This window comes from Myotis yumanensis, unplaced genomic scaffold (genome assembly GCF_028538775.1).
Source record: "Myotis yumanensis isolate MYYU_CA2020_CCGP unplaced genomic scaffold, mMyoYum1.0.hap1 SCAF_15, whole genome shotgun sequence".
In the NCBI taxonomy this organism is placed as follows: Eukaryota; Metazoa; Chordata; class Mammalia; order Chiroptera; family Vespertilionidae; genus Myotis; species Myotis yumanensis.
The window spans coordinates 45335679-45350610 of record NW_027223766.1 but is presented as its reverse complement, the minus strand read 5'-3'; the positions used below and the strand labels follow the sequence as shown (position 1 = coordinate 45350610).

At 45.1% G+C, this 14932-nt stretch overlaps 1 long non-coding RNA gene and 1 other non-coding gene across 3 annotated transcripts; one reads left to right on the top strand and one right to left on the bottom strand.

Annotated features, from left to right (window-relative positions):
* Window positions 1–106: 106 nt before the first annotated feature.
* On the top strand, window positions 107–12195 carry LOC138993189 (uncharacterized). 2 transcript variants are annotated; one of them, XR_011468243.1, is made up of 4 exons: window positions 107–178; window positions 2010–2138; window positions 5365–5419; window positions 11577–12195. It is a non-coding gene; the product is annotated as an uncharacterized lncRNA (long non-coding RNA). The 2 variants fall into 2 exon arrangements; XR_011468244.1 differs by lacking the exon at window positions 11577–12195 and adding an exon at window positions 10507–10683.
* TRNAS-AGA (transfer RNA serine (anticodon AGA)) lies at window positions 396–477 on the bottom strand. The gene has a single exon. It is a non-coding gene; the product is annotated as a tRNA-Ser (tRNA).
* Window positions 12196–14932: the final 2737 nt, after the last annotated feature.

The following is a 14932-nucleotide window of genomic DNA, read 5'->3' as shown; positions in this document are numbered from 1 at the left end:
CGCCCCCCTGCGCATGCGCGCGCGGCCCTCAGGCGGCCCGGGCGGGGCGCGCACACGCTCGCGCGGAGCTCAGCCCTGTGTCCGCGCGTCTGCCGGCGCGGGGGTTCCCGGGGACGGCGGTCCGCGCTCTCCCTTCCTGCGCGACCTCGCGACGCTGCTTGGCCTTCACTCGTTCCAGGTTGTCGGGCGCGTTTCGGTCCCATCTCCCCCTCCTGGGTCCAGATTGTCACTACACTCACACGACTCCCGAGCTCCTTCGTCCGCTCCTCTTCCGGGCTTACCGAGGGGTCCCTGTTGTACTGCGGCCATTCTTACAGCCCCTAAATTATCTGCGGGAGTAATGGGAAACTCAGAAGGGAAAAACAAACAAGTATTTGCAGCAAAAGTTTGGTTCCCGTAGTCGGCAGGATTCGAACCTGCGCGGGGAGACCCCAATGGATTTCTAGTCCATCGCCTTAACCACTCGGCCACGACTACCTCTGCTAATTTCAGCAGTGAAATCTATATGGAGCCTATGCACATGTCTGCTACAGTAACTTTGGGATTGAGGAAAAAAAAAACATTGTAAGAGAATATTTGAATGGTCTGGCTCTAATCATTTTAGCATTTTGAAAGGACTCTTAGAGCACATTCCCTCCAACCCCCCCGCCCCCCCTCAGAAAAACTGAGTTCTAGTCAATCTGTAAAGTTAGAAAACAGGGGAGCGGGAGGAGATCCCAGCGCCACTGTACACCCGCCTGCACGGCGGTGGAGCCATTTCCAGGAGGGAACCGAACGCTGGGGCGGCCGACCAGCCTTTGGGCTTCCTGGCCTTGCTCCCAGCTTCGTTCCCCAGCCTCGCTCTTCAACGAACAGCTCCCAACAGTTCTTTTTTCATCCACTAGGTGACTAGGGCATTAAAATGCTATTTCCCCGCCGATCTAAATTCGTTATGTCCCACCTGTTCCATGAAAGCACTGCTTTGAAAAGAGTAATGGGTGACAACAAATGTAAGGATTGTCACTAAATGGGATTCCTACAAATACTACACAAACGTAACCTGAACTTGAAATATTTCTCAAGTGGGGGTAGCAAAGAGATCGGCACCCTTGGAGACAAGATAGTTTGATCCAGATGATTTAGTGGCTTCATTTATTTGGTTTGTTGTTTGTTGAAAATAACTTGAATGACCCCGAAGAGCGACTTGCAGCAGTTGTGCTGGAGCGAAAGGTACCCACTTATTAGAGCCCCCTGTTAAATTTTCCCCACATTTGGGTGCCAGTTGTTAATGCAAACATTATTAAGACTAAATCATATAAGCATAATAAAATCATGGAAACAAAAGTAATACTCAAAAATCACCACGGTCTAGTTACTTCATTACCTTTACTATAATTTATGCTTGAGGTTATTTACATCTATTGTATCTGAAATACTGTGCAATGGTTTGCTATTGTGAATCTCTTCTTAAGTTTCCATTCAGCGATGTGCTTGGGTAACTTGAAATTAGCCTTCGTGGGTGCATTTCCATTAAGGTACTTGCAAATACAACAAAATAATGGCTTTTTCTCCCTAAAAGGTGATTGTGAAACATTTACCAGCATGCCACTTATGTTACCATCCCACCACCTTGAATATTCCCAGCAAGGCAAAAACGCTCCTCACATGCAGGGCTGCTCTGGTCATTCTCCCTGCAGCTTTGTTTGAGCGACTAGTGTCCTGGCATATTGTATGATTGCCCACTCAATTTTTCAAAGTTTTTTTTTCCTCCTCAAGTTGCCTTGCAGTGTGATTGTATTTGGAATTGTCCCCCAGCACTTGATATTGAAGTTGCCCTTACAGCCTGGTTCCAGGGGGGAGTAATGAAGAGTTGCCATCCAGTTTAATGGGCTTAAGTTAATGATTTGATTTTTCTCTAGAAAAGATGAAATCTGAGATGGTATATGTCAGTAGAGTTGACTGTTGAACAACACAGGGATTAGGGGTGCAGACCTCGACGCAGTGGAAAATCCTCTATAATTTTTTGGCAGCTTTTGGTGAAGATGGTGGAGAAGGTAAATGTTGTCTTTGCATCCTCCCATGACAACTTCAGAATTACAACTAGACTGCAGAACCACCGCCGTTGAGAACCACCTGAAGTCTAGCTGCACAGAAGTCCTGTAAGTAAGGATATGCAGAAGTCACACTGACCCTGGTAGGAAGGGTTGAGGTGTGGAATGAGCAGGTTCCACTCAGCTGTGGAGGTCGCCCCTGCGTGAGGGGTCCCAGCCCCACCCGAGACTCCCAACCCGGGGTTCCAGTGCCAGGAAGAGAGGTCCCCATAACGTCTGGTGGGTAGAAACCAGAGTAGATTGCAGCTGAGTGAGAAGGAGGCTTGCTGGAGTCCCAAATGTTCTCCTTAAAGGGCCCATGCACAGACTCACTTGCTGACAAACTCACTTGCCCTGAGCTCCAGTACTGGGGCAGCAGCTCAGAAAGCACCAGGGACATACGGAGAGGAACTGAATTGTCTGGCTCCAGGGAAAGGGTTGGAGGGGCAGCTTTTCCCCAGACAGAGTGCTGGCAGAAGCCATTGTTCCTTTACTGAGCCCTCCCACTCTAGGCACAGGTGAGGGCCGTATCAGAGTCTACATCAACCTGGCTAACAGTCTCCATCAACCTGGCTAACAGTCTCCATCAACCTGGCTCACACTGTTTGCCGCACCCGGAGGATTCCCTGAGACCCCACCCCACCCAATTTTTGGGCCCACCCAAGCTACTCCCAGTGGTTATTTCATACAAATAGCCTGTCTTGGCTCATGCTGTGAACTTTCTTAACATCTTTCAAAAGTTCACAAACCCCAGACAAGCAGCATCTCGCCTCAGTGTGCCCCGTACCTCTTGCTATGTGGCCTCAGGTCAGCCCCTAGCGGCAGCCAGCCTCGGTTTGCAGCTTGGTCTCTACCAGGCGCATCCAAGCCCAGCCGAAGTGGTGACCATCTACAGATCACTTTGTATGTCATGCTTATGGCCCCAGGCAGGGCATAGGCAATGGCTGACCTTGGCTTGAACCTCTTGGATGCCCTGGAGCCAGCACACCCAGTGGATAGCATTAGACCATGTTGGAGCACCACCCAACCACCTCCATGAGTGAGACACTCAAAGGACAGACTTGGGCCCTGACAGTGTTGTTCAGTGGTTAGAGCAGTGATTCCCAAAGTGGGCGCTACCGCCCCCCGGTGGGCGCTGCAGTGATCCAGGTGGGCGGTGATGGCCACAGGTGCATTTGGGGGCGATGAGTAACTGCTATTAAAATTTAAAAAAATTAATTTCCAGGGGCTGAGTAATATTTTTTCTGGAAAGGGGGCGGTAGGCCAAATAAGTTTGGGAACCACTGGGTTAGAGCATCAGCCTGTGAACTGAAGGGTCATAAATTCGGTTCCCAGTCAAGGGCAGGTACTTGGGTTACTGGTTTGATCCCTGGCCCTGGGGTGTGTGCAGAAGGCAACCACTCAATGTATCTCACATCAATCTTTCCCTCTCTCTCTTCTCTCCCCCCTTTTCCCTTCTACTTGCTCTGAAAATCAAGGGGAAAAAATATCCTCAGGTGAGGCTTAGCAAACAAACAAAAAAAGGGCAGATTTTGTGGGCACCAGAGCCCTGCTGAAGTGAGTTCTGTTCCATAGGGTCAGCCTCCGCATAGCAGCTCCTCCCCTATAGTCATGGCTGGTCCTTGCAACCAATGGCAATCAAAGCTCAACTACCTGGAGCACCCTGTTTGGGTAACCGGGGAAGCTTTACCACTGGGCCTCGCAAGACATCTATTACATAAGGCCATGCTACCAAGACTGGGAGAATGTAGCAATTCACCTACTACATAGAAACAAACTAAACTAGGGGACAAAGAAACAACAAAACTCCAGAAAAGAACTAATCAAAATGGAGACAAGCAATCTATCAGATGCAGAATTTAAAATGCTGGTCATGAGGTTGATCAACGAACCTAGAGGAAGAATAGATCAACTCAGTGAGAACTTCAGCAAACATATAGGAAAGAAAAATCGAGATAGAAAACAGAAAAAAAGGACCAGTCAAAAATGAACAGTACCACAACTGAAATGAAGAATACACTAGTGCAGTGGTTCTCAACCTTCTGGCCCTTTTAATACAGTTCCTCATGTTGTGACCCAACCATAAAATTATTTTCGTTGCTACTTCATAACTGTAATGTTGCTACTGTTATGAATCGTCATGTAAATATCTGATATGCAGGATGGTCTTAGGCGACCCCTGTGAAAGGGTCGTTCGATTCCTAAAGGGGTCGCGACCCACAAGTTGAGAACCGCTGCCCTTGACCTGAATTGAACCCAGGACCCTTCAGTCTGCAGGCTGACGCTCTATCCACTGAGCCAAACCGGCTAGGGCCCACGCCCATTTTTATAGATCATCTAGAAGCTGGTGTTTTCAGAATTTCATTTATAGCCCATTCAACTCTCCACTGAGACTCTTCACTTCAGTTGTGCTCTGTTTCTGCTGTGCCTTAGAGAGAGAAAAGCCTGTGTTTACAAGGAGAAATGCCACATTTCACACATGTGTTTGTGTGATAAATTGTAAAATGATAGCGCACGATTAAAAATCTCCAGATGTCAGGAGTTTCACCCAGTGTGCTTCGGTGGACTCTAAACAATGGAAGTGGATGTACATGATATGTATACATGGCTTGAGAAGATTCTGCATTCATGAAATCATATTAGAAGACAATTTTAAAAAAACTGTATTCCAGCAGTGCCTGTGAGGATACGTCCAAGACTCCAGTGGATACCTGAAACCAGATAGTACCAAACCCTATATATACCATGTTTTTTCCTATGCATGCGTACCTATATGAAGTTTATTTAAAAATTAGGCACAGCAAGAGATTAACAACAGTAAGTAATAAGAAATTAGTTATAATAATTATAACGATAGGCTGTAATAAAAGTTAGGTGAATGTGGTTCTCTCTCTGAAAATATTTTGTTGTACTGTACTCACTTGTCTTCTTGTGATGATGTGGGGTGATAAAATACCTTATTAAGTCAAGAACTTTTATATTTTTACTTAAAGGAAGCACTTTATGGCTTCTCTTTGGCGTATCAAAATTTCTAGCATCACTACTTTTGTGCCTTATTGAGTAAAATAAGGGTTACCTGAACGTGAGCACTGTGATGCCTTGAGAGTCATCTGATGACTGAGTGACTACTGGGTGGGTAGCGTGTCCAGCGTGGATGTGGTGGACAAAGGGATGTTTCACCCCCCGGGTGGGTGGGAGCGGATTGGTATGAAATTTGATCACACTACTCGGAACAGTGTGCCATGTAAACCTTGTGGATTGTTTATTTCTGAAATTTTCCACTTAATGTTTTTAGACCACAGTTGACGGCAAGTAACTGAAAGGGTGGAAAGTGAAATCACGGATAAGGGGTAAGTACCGTATTTATAATTTTTTGGTATTTTCCTTTCGTTTCTCAAAGTGCGGAATCTCATTTCTTACCTCTATAGTTGTGACTACGTGCAGCGGTGGTGTGAAAACTTGTCCCCTAATTCTTTATCAGTCCCGGGAAGCATGCTGAGCAACAGATGTTTCATAAAGGAGTTCAGCCAGGTGTCGTCAGAGGACACATTACTGTAGTTGACAGGGCAGAAGAGGCATGGTGTGTATTATTACATTTAGTTGGTAGTTCCAACTAAGGCAGTGTTTTAGGGCAGTGGTCGGCAAACCGAGGCTCGCGAGCCACATGCGGCTCTTTGGCCCCTTGAATGTGGCTCTTCCACAAAATACCGACTTCTGCCCATGGGCCACGAAGTTTCAATCGCACTGTACATTCGCCCGCACGTGGTATTTTGTGGAAGAGCCACACTCAAGGGGCCAAAGAGCCGCATGTGCCTCTTGAGCCGTGGTTTGCCAACCACGGTTTTAGGGGAAAGGTGTCCAAATAAGAAAACAAAGCCCTGCTGGTTCTCCCAAGTAACGGAAGCCTGCTCGGAGCCTGCCTGCCTGCTAGCACCTGCACGAGGTAGAAGTGGCAATACAGCTGGTTCCATGGTCCCCGCACAGCTCCAGGCCAACCCCTTCCGTTAGAAGGTGTTTTATAATCCTCCTGGCTCTTCACATAATAAATCGCAAGGCCCCTTTGAATTCCCATCCACTTGGGTTTAATGTTCCCAGCCCTGCTTTTCTCCCACACGTCTCAGACCTTAAGGAACACCCACTCCTGAGCAGTGACAGTGGTGTGAGGGGAGGCCTCCTCCCAGAGCAGAGCAGCCTCCGAGCGGCGGGTGCTGTGGAAGGAAGGGAGTAGCGCTGAGGCAGCTCCGGTTCTTTTAAGTGGTCCCTGAATTAGGCCTCCATGTCATGTAGGTAAATGCAGTCCAGAGCACGCAGCATCTTTATTGGAATTTGTACATCCATCTCTCACAGCTGTGGAGAGTTTAGACTAATCACAACTCTCCCTGGGATACTATCGCCTTCATAATTTGAAAAAGGATCAGGAGGCTGCAGGCTTGGAACATCTTGAGAAAACTCTGGCCCCGAGATACATCATCGCACGTGGGGGACACCACTCGCAGCATCATCGCAGAGCTGAAGAATGCTGAAATCCAGTCTTTCTCTGGCGTGATTTCAAGTGGCCATGAGAAATCTGAGAACTGTGTTTTTTTTTTTTTGGTTCCTTTTTAAACTGCAAAACAGATTCTTTCCTCTTCCATCAACCCCATTGCTGTCAATGTGTCCGATGTTAGGTGCCAGAAATGAGCATGGCCTCTTAATGATAACAATGCCAAGGTTAACATGGCCACCAGGGGCTCCCTCAAGAGTCTGCTAGGGTGTATTTTGATCCACAGACACGTTCCAAACGCATGCAACTCCCGAGTCTTTCTCTCCTCAGTCCATTTCTCTTCAGCAGCCTGCATAAAACCCGTCGCTCTCCGCCAGACCTCCTCATGCTCTGGGGCCCCTTGGACATGATTTTTCATTGACCCCAGGTGTCCATATGCTAGGGGCGAGGTTCAAAGTTGGTATTTGGGAGGCAGGCTCTGACAGCGGAGGCCCTAGTGAACTACAGTCATTTGTTCGAAAGGCCAGCGTTCACAGATGTGCTGCGAGAGTGTAATACAATGTTCGACCCCACCCAGAAGGATATTTGATCACCACCCACCTAGCAACCAGCGAACAGATCAGCTTGAGCCGGCAAGTGCTAATGTCTGCCGCTCAAGCCAGTCAGCTCTCTGGGGAGTTAGTAGTTCAGCCTTGAGGCTTTAACAAGAAAATGTTTCTTTCAGTTCTACAGTTATAAGAGTACAGCTCCCTCTTTCCTCCTTTTGTTCCATGTTGTTTTTTTTGCTTTATGATTTTCAACCTTTAGAAAGTTAAACCTGTTTCGAGAAAAAAAAAAAAGGATCAGTTGGGGGATTAAAAGGGGGTGTAGGAATTTCAGCTAGGCGTTATAATGAAAGCAAAGTAGGGACCAAATTTCAGAGACAATCGGATATGTCCCACAGCTCTGGACTTAGGCTTATGGCCTATCAGTCTTCCATTCCCCCGACTGGCCATATTGCCTCTTAGGGAGGAATCCAGGGTTTTAAGCAGACAAGTTTGGTCTATGTCCTCAGTCACTTTTCCACACGTCAACCAATCTTTATGGCCTGTAGGTTTCTGAAACCTAAAAGTTCTCTGAACCTTCGAATCATGGAAGGATAAAGCTAACAGAGAACTTTTACAATGAACTTCCTAAGGCAGTGGTTCTCAACCTTCCTAATGCCGCAACCCTTTAATACAGTTCCTCATGTTGGGGTGACCCCCAACCATAAAATTATTTTCGTTGCTACTTCATAACTGTAATTTTGCTACTGTTATGAATCGTAATGTAAATATCTGATATGCAGGATGTATTTTCATTGTTACAAATTGAACATAATTAAAGCATAGTGATTAATCACAAAGACAATATGTAATTATATATGTGTTTTCCGATGGTCTTAGGCGACCCCTGTGAAAGGGTCTTTTGACCCCCAAAGGGGTCTTGACCCACAGATTGGTGACACACAGGTTGAGAACCGCTGTCCTAAGGAATATTTGGGGCTGCAAAGGACTTTAGTGATTGCGTATAAATAAGCCTCTTACACTTTACAGATGAAGCAATCATGGCCAGAGAAGTGAAACAAATGAGAAATTCTTTGATTATTAGGAGCTTTTCATTGCAACCAGGTATTACATGGTCTTATTTCATTTTCATGCTGGTTATTCTGGATAAAACTATTTCTAGTGGCCATAGATTGATGATATAGATTTAATATCAGATTGCCACCTTTTGGAATCCTTTACCCATCACTCTATAGTTTAGTGACTATGTCTACACCTCATCTTACCTCATATTACATTTGAGGAGAGGGACTGTAACTGATGCATATTTTTTTCTCCTATTGTACCTAGGGAGGGAGGGGGAAGTGCATCTTTTGAGAACATCTATCATCATACTGTGTTTGGGGTCTGGGGAACCCCATTGTATTCTAACAGCGAGGCTGATTCTCTGACCTGTGAGTTGGAAGCCTGTATGAATGATAGTTTTAACTAACAGGCTGCAAAATGGTCATTCAAGGCGAAGGAACTGTTGGCTAAAGGATGATTAATCTCCTTTGAGCATTCAGGGAGGTCTCAGGGCTGGGAGAGGCTGTGGGGGCTACAGAGGAGAGTCAAAGAAGACCCTGAACTCTGGGAGGGCAGGCGTGGGCTCCCCTCTGCACCCGCAGTGCTGGCATGTGCCTGGCCCGTGAATGCAGGGACAGAGTCCTTCTGCAGCAGAAAAAGCATATTTTCTGGCCTTTTGTCTTTTTCTTCTGAAACCAACATCATCTCCGACTGCATGTGGCCAGGTCCTACCAGACATTACCACTGGTTACTGTGTCAGTGCCTGTTTGCCCTGCTTGCTTGTGGGTATTGAAGTATCCTACCTGCAGGACGAGATCTGCCAGCCTCTGACCCAACCTAAGATTTTCTTGTTCTCTCTCTCTCTCTCTCTCTTCTTTTTTTTTCTTGTTCTTCTCCATCACTGTTAAATCAGGATTGGTCTGGAGGGCCTCCACCTGGTATCCAGTGAGCAAAGTGCCACACTGCTGTCTTTCCCATGATCCCCTGCAATGAACTTGTACTCTACCTTTAGATTGAACTCCACTTGTATTTTTGGGCTGAAACTGTGTCCAAACCCTAAACCAGGGGTGGGCAAACTTTTTGACTCGAGGGCCACAATGGGTTCTTAAACTGGACCGGAGGGCCGGAACAAAAGCATGGATGGAGTGTTTGTGTGAACTAATATAAATTCAAAGTAAACATCATTACATAAAAGGTACGGTCTTTTTTTTTTTTTTTTTTTAGTTTTATTCATTTCAAAGGGCCAGATCTGGCCCGCGGGCCGTAGTTTGCCCACGGCTGCCCTAAACCCTTGTCCAGGGCTCTTGTAGTTTCTAAGGGCTGCCAATAACGAATTGCCAAACTTTGTGGCTCAAAACAACAGAAATTTATCCTTTCAGTTGTGGAGGCCAGAAGTCTGAAATGAAGAGGTACCGGGACCACATTTCCTTTGGAAGGTCCAAGGGACAATCTATTCCTTACCTCCTCTAGCTTCTGGTGGCCATTAGCATTCCTTGGCTTATAGCCTCATCACTCCAATCTTTGCCTCAGTCTTCACGTTGCCTTCTCCTTTGCAGGTCGTGTGTGTGTGTGTGTGTGTGTGTGTGTGTGTGTGTGTGTATTTAAATAAAGATACATGTGATTGCTTTTAGGGCCCACCCTGATTACCCAGGATAAACTTCTCCATTCAGGATCCTTAACTTAATCACATCTGCAAAGGCCCTTTTCCCAAAAAAGGAAAAGGATTTGACAGGGATATCCTTTTTGGGGCATCATTTCATAGCTTATTACAAGAGGCCTGACAAGCTCCTGGCCCATACTGACTCCTCTTCCTGGGAGACTGCCCCCTGTCTCTCTTTGTTCTGGCTAAAGATATATTTTAACATGAATGAGTGTGTCTGGAATCAGATTCTGTCGTCCACTTGACTATGAATATATCCATAGCTCACACTGTTTACTGCCTTTCCAAGCCTCCAATTCCAGCCACTTGGGTGTAAGTGTCAGGCTGGATCAGATCCAAGCTTGCCTTTAAATACTGGTCTTTTGCTTGAGGGACTCCTTCCCCCCAAATAAAGCCAGGGTCAGCTCAGCTCTCTTAGGTTAAGCCATACTGGCATGGTTTCCATCCTCCTGTCAGCCTGGCATTGAGGTCCCAGCATGCCTCAGGGCATGATTGTGTTGTTGGGTGTAGTGTTCCCATGTCTATAATATAATTTATTGGACACTGCCCGTATTCTGAGCTCTTTATATAACTTTAATGTCACAACTGAAGAAATAGGGACAGAGAGGCAAAGTTATTTGCATAAGGTCATATAATGTGGGTCTTGAAATTGGGTCTAAGAGTGAAACCCATGTTGATTTTTTTTTTAATCCTTTGATTTTTTAGGGAGAGTAGAAGAGAGAGGGAAAGTCAGAGAGAAACATCGATGTGAAAGATGTCGACATGGTTGCATCCTGCACAAGCTCTGGGTCCAGGCCTGCGAGGAGCCTGCAGCCGAGTTATGTGCCCTTGACTGGAATCAAACCCAGGACCCTTTGGTCTGCAGGCTGATGCTCTATCCACTGAGCCAAACTAGGTAGGGCCCCATTTGATTTTATTGTGCCATACTTATCTTAAGGTTGTCTTCTCTCCTTCTCTTCACTAAAAAAAAACAAAACCCCAAAACTGAGGTGAGGGTAAGAATTTGCTTTAATTTGATTTTGTAATTACTTATAAGGACTTGGCAGGCAAATTTATTCAACCAGACAACTTAATTCTTAACTTCTTGTCTATGGGGGATCTTTCCAGGTCAGTGTACATGAGTTTATTCTTCTCTTGCTCACATTATTCCGCAGCTATCGCAGTTCCCCACTGCGAGTAGAATCCGTCTGTACTCTCTTAACACTCTCCAGCCACCATCCTGTGTCCGCAGAGAAGATGAGATGCGAGTGTGAAGGAAAACGCCAAGTTCAATCAGCCAGCAAAAGCTGAAAAGTCCATGTTGCAAAGAAAAAGTGGTGCCATGAATTTACACACTGGCCTCTCACTGAAATCTAGACCAGTAACCCCACTCCTAAGCACAGTGAGACTAAAATTCTTATTTGTCACGTGACCTTGCCAGCCTTGGTTTTATTTAGTTCTAGCTCTCTTATGTATTATGATCTTGGGTGAGGCATTGATCCTTCGTGGTGTCCAGTCTCCTTATTTGTGAACCGTGACTAGTAAATACTTGTGCTTTCCATACTTTCTATGGTATAACAAACTAAAATGAATGTTTTAGCTTTTTGAATTTAAAGGAAACATGACTTCATGGTGCTGAACACATGCCTTTAGAAATCACACGGGCCTGGTATTCAATCTCACCTCCCCCTTTTGCTAGCTGAGGGTGGGGTGAATTTGAAGGCATTATCTCCTCTGACCATCCGTTTCTTCATCTATTAAAAAACAGAGTTAACAATGCAGTACTTACCTGGCAGGAATGTCGTGAAGGCTGAACGGAAGCCCAAGTTGGAGGCAACAGAACTGTGGAGCGACTGAGAGACCCAGCTTGGTTCCTAACAGTGACTCCAAGAGGAAAAGACCGTCCTTGCTGCCTTGCAGCTCTCCGGGCTTGCCTAATGTCTTCTCTCCAAAGCCAGGGCGCTGCTTTGTAACAGACAAATCACTGGACCCAGCAGAGACGAGTTAGTTTCATTTCTTTAAAACAAACCCGAAGACTGCTTTGCTTGAGCCCCGGGGAGGGATGCTAGATGGAGGTTAAGTCTCCTGAGAGTGAGGAAGTAGGCAGGCAGGTCAAAGGGGGTACATCCAACAACATGGATGAATCTCACAGGCATAACGTAGAGTGGAAGAAGCCAGTAAATACTCTATAATTCCATTAAATACAGTTCAAAAACCGGCAAAACCAGAAAATGGAATAATAACTACCTGGTTGGGGAGAATGACTAGAAAGTGGCGGGTAGCATGAGAAGTGTTTCTGAGGAGCTGGAAGTGTGCTTCTTCTTGTGGGTGTGTTCAGTTTGTGAAAATTCACCACGCTGGATACTTGTGATTTGTGAAATTTTCTGTAGGTAAATTATTTTTAAACTTTTTAAAAAAAGTACATGATGAATAAAAGTTAGATATTATATTAATATTAGCCTGAAAGACCAGATTTTGAATCCTGGCTCTGTGGTCATTGAGACTAGAGAGTCTCTTAAACTCTCCATTTCTACAATGATAAACAGAGATAATGATACTTGTATTGAAGAGAGGTGGGATATTCTTGAGAACTGGTGAGATGAGATTTTTGAAATGGTGTCAGCCTATTAAATATCCAGCAGACAGCTTCGGAGCAGATTTTCATTATAATAGGAAAAATCACTTGAGTACATCCGTTAGATGTAAAAATGCAAGAGTGTAGATACCTCTTACCCTTGGGGTAATATTATTAAGAGATTTTTGTTCATGATCTGACAATGGTAGCCCCCTCACCATAGCTCTTGTTATGAAGAACTGGTCCTGAATAGCACCTGGTAATTTTGCCAAGGGGCCACGGAGCCTCCTAAGGGGAAAGGATGAAAGTCCTTGGCCCTTCTCTTTTGAGGGTTAATATTATTAGACACTGATGTACTGAGATGGACTAGACTGTAATTTAACGGAAAGAAAGAACACCAAGGGCCCTAGACCGGAATTCACCATGATCATGTCTGGCCTGGTGATCTAGGTCAAGATCTCATGGTGAAGCGTAGTTTCTTCGTAGCAGATGGTTGAGGCAGGTCCTTTCTACACCCAGCTAGCCTGTCACAGTTTCATGCCTAGGGATGGTGACTGAGCAGATGCATTTGACATAAAAGTATGAGTGGAGGCTCACCTGTGGACTGCGACAAGCAAGGACTTCTCCATGGCAGGAGTCATTCGTCATTGGATTGGGTGGGACCAGTGTTTGATACATCCATAAGTAGTCACCAAAGCAGTGGTACTGGTGAGCTAATAGAACTTTCTAGTTGTTTCTATCACCTCGCATTTGGAAGTGTGATTGACTTTTTAGAAATGAGAAAGGCCCTAGGATGTTGGACCATATGGGAATGAAAGAGTAGGAAAGGCCTCATGGAAGGAATTTCAGACTTTCTGCTGGTAAAGTGTTTGGGCCTCAAGCAATTCACTAGAAGAGTAAAAGAAATGAAACATTGTTTGTATTCTAAGCTAGTGAAGCCTACATCTAGTTAATAGCTGGAGTAATAGCTATCATTTTATGGGCACTTAACTATGTGTCTGGCATGGAGACTGATCTTTGTTCACCAAAATTTGTTCTCCCCTTCTTCCTGAACATGTGACTAGGCTAGCTTTCCCCAACATCCTTTCAGTTAGCTGTGTCTCTGTGATTAAATTCAGAGCAGAAACATCATGTAGCACTTCCGGTTTTAGGCCATAAGACTGGTTCTCAACCTTGGCCGCACATTAGAATCACCTGGGAATCTTTTTAAAATCCTGATTTCTGGGCCCCGTCCTCCGGAAATTCTGTTTCTTCGTTACTAATATTGTGGCCCCACCCCATAACAAAGAAACAGAATTTCCGGAGGATGAGGCCCAGAAATCAGGATTTTAAAAAGATTCCCAGGTGACTCTAATGTGCAGCCAAGGTTGAGAACCACTGCCTTAAGACAATAGAAGGTTCTCCTTCAACACTATTTCCTTCTGCTGCTTGAAGCCATAGCAATCCAGCTTTGGCCGGGCACATGTTAGCAATGTCCTAGAAATGACACAGCAACATAAAGGCAGGCACCTACAAATGACTGCGAGGAGTCGAGCTTCCCTGCTACCCTGGATTTCCCCCCAGGAACTATTATGTGAGGAAAAACAAGCTTCTCTGTTCTTCGAGCTTGCATTCTCAACCTTTAATGGGCGCAAGAATCACCTGGAGATCCTGCTAAACTGCAAATCCTGATTCAGTAGGTTGAGTGGGTATCTTGAGCGGGGCTTGAGATTCTGCATTTCTAACAAGTTTCTAAGTGATGTGAATGAAGTTGGTCTACTATACATTCAGTCCCTCCTATTCCCCAGGAACTTTAATTTAATTGGGAAAAGGTACTAAAAACAAACAAATAAACAAAACAAACAAAACAAACATAACCTCCCCAGGTGACTACAATCTATAAACAGGGTTGAGACCTATTGAATGGGAGGAACATTCTCTGTGGATGCAGGATTCTAGTTCCTTTCCTGGTACCCTTCAGAGGAGCAGACAATTCCTTCTAGCTCTTCTAAACAGTCTTGTCATCTTATCTTCTAATTAACCTCTTATGGATAATGTTTCATGCCTGCAACTGCTGGGAGTACTTGTCTTCCTAAACTTTATTTTAGCCAGAAACTTCTTTTTTGACCTCCTCTTGTTTGACATCTTGTTTTGGATGTTGAGCTTCAAACAAAATAATTCAAGATGGTGATGCAGAGAGAAGCTGATTGTAGGCTCTTCCCCAAATCTGCCTTTAGGGACCCCATCTTGAGCATTTACATTTTAAATACTGCCACAGCAGCCTAACTTGAGGTTTCAGCCCTAAGACAGTCAGATGCTCGCCATTATTGAGACAGATGATGTAATAATTAAACTACTATTTTGTGCAATCAGTTTCACCTGAAGGTTCTAAAGCCTTAAGAACATCTGGTGACAATTTGTAGTTAACACAACATTTTATTAAGTGTTGATAATATACTAGGTGTTGCAGAGACTACAATCCTTGTTCAGAGGTCAAGGGAGAGAACAAATATGTCCCAAAAGAAAGAAGCTGAGGCTTAACATAGCTAAGAATTTTTCCTAAAAAAATCCCTTTTATTTCAGTTGAAACTTTAGGAT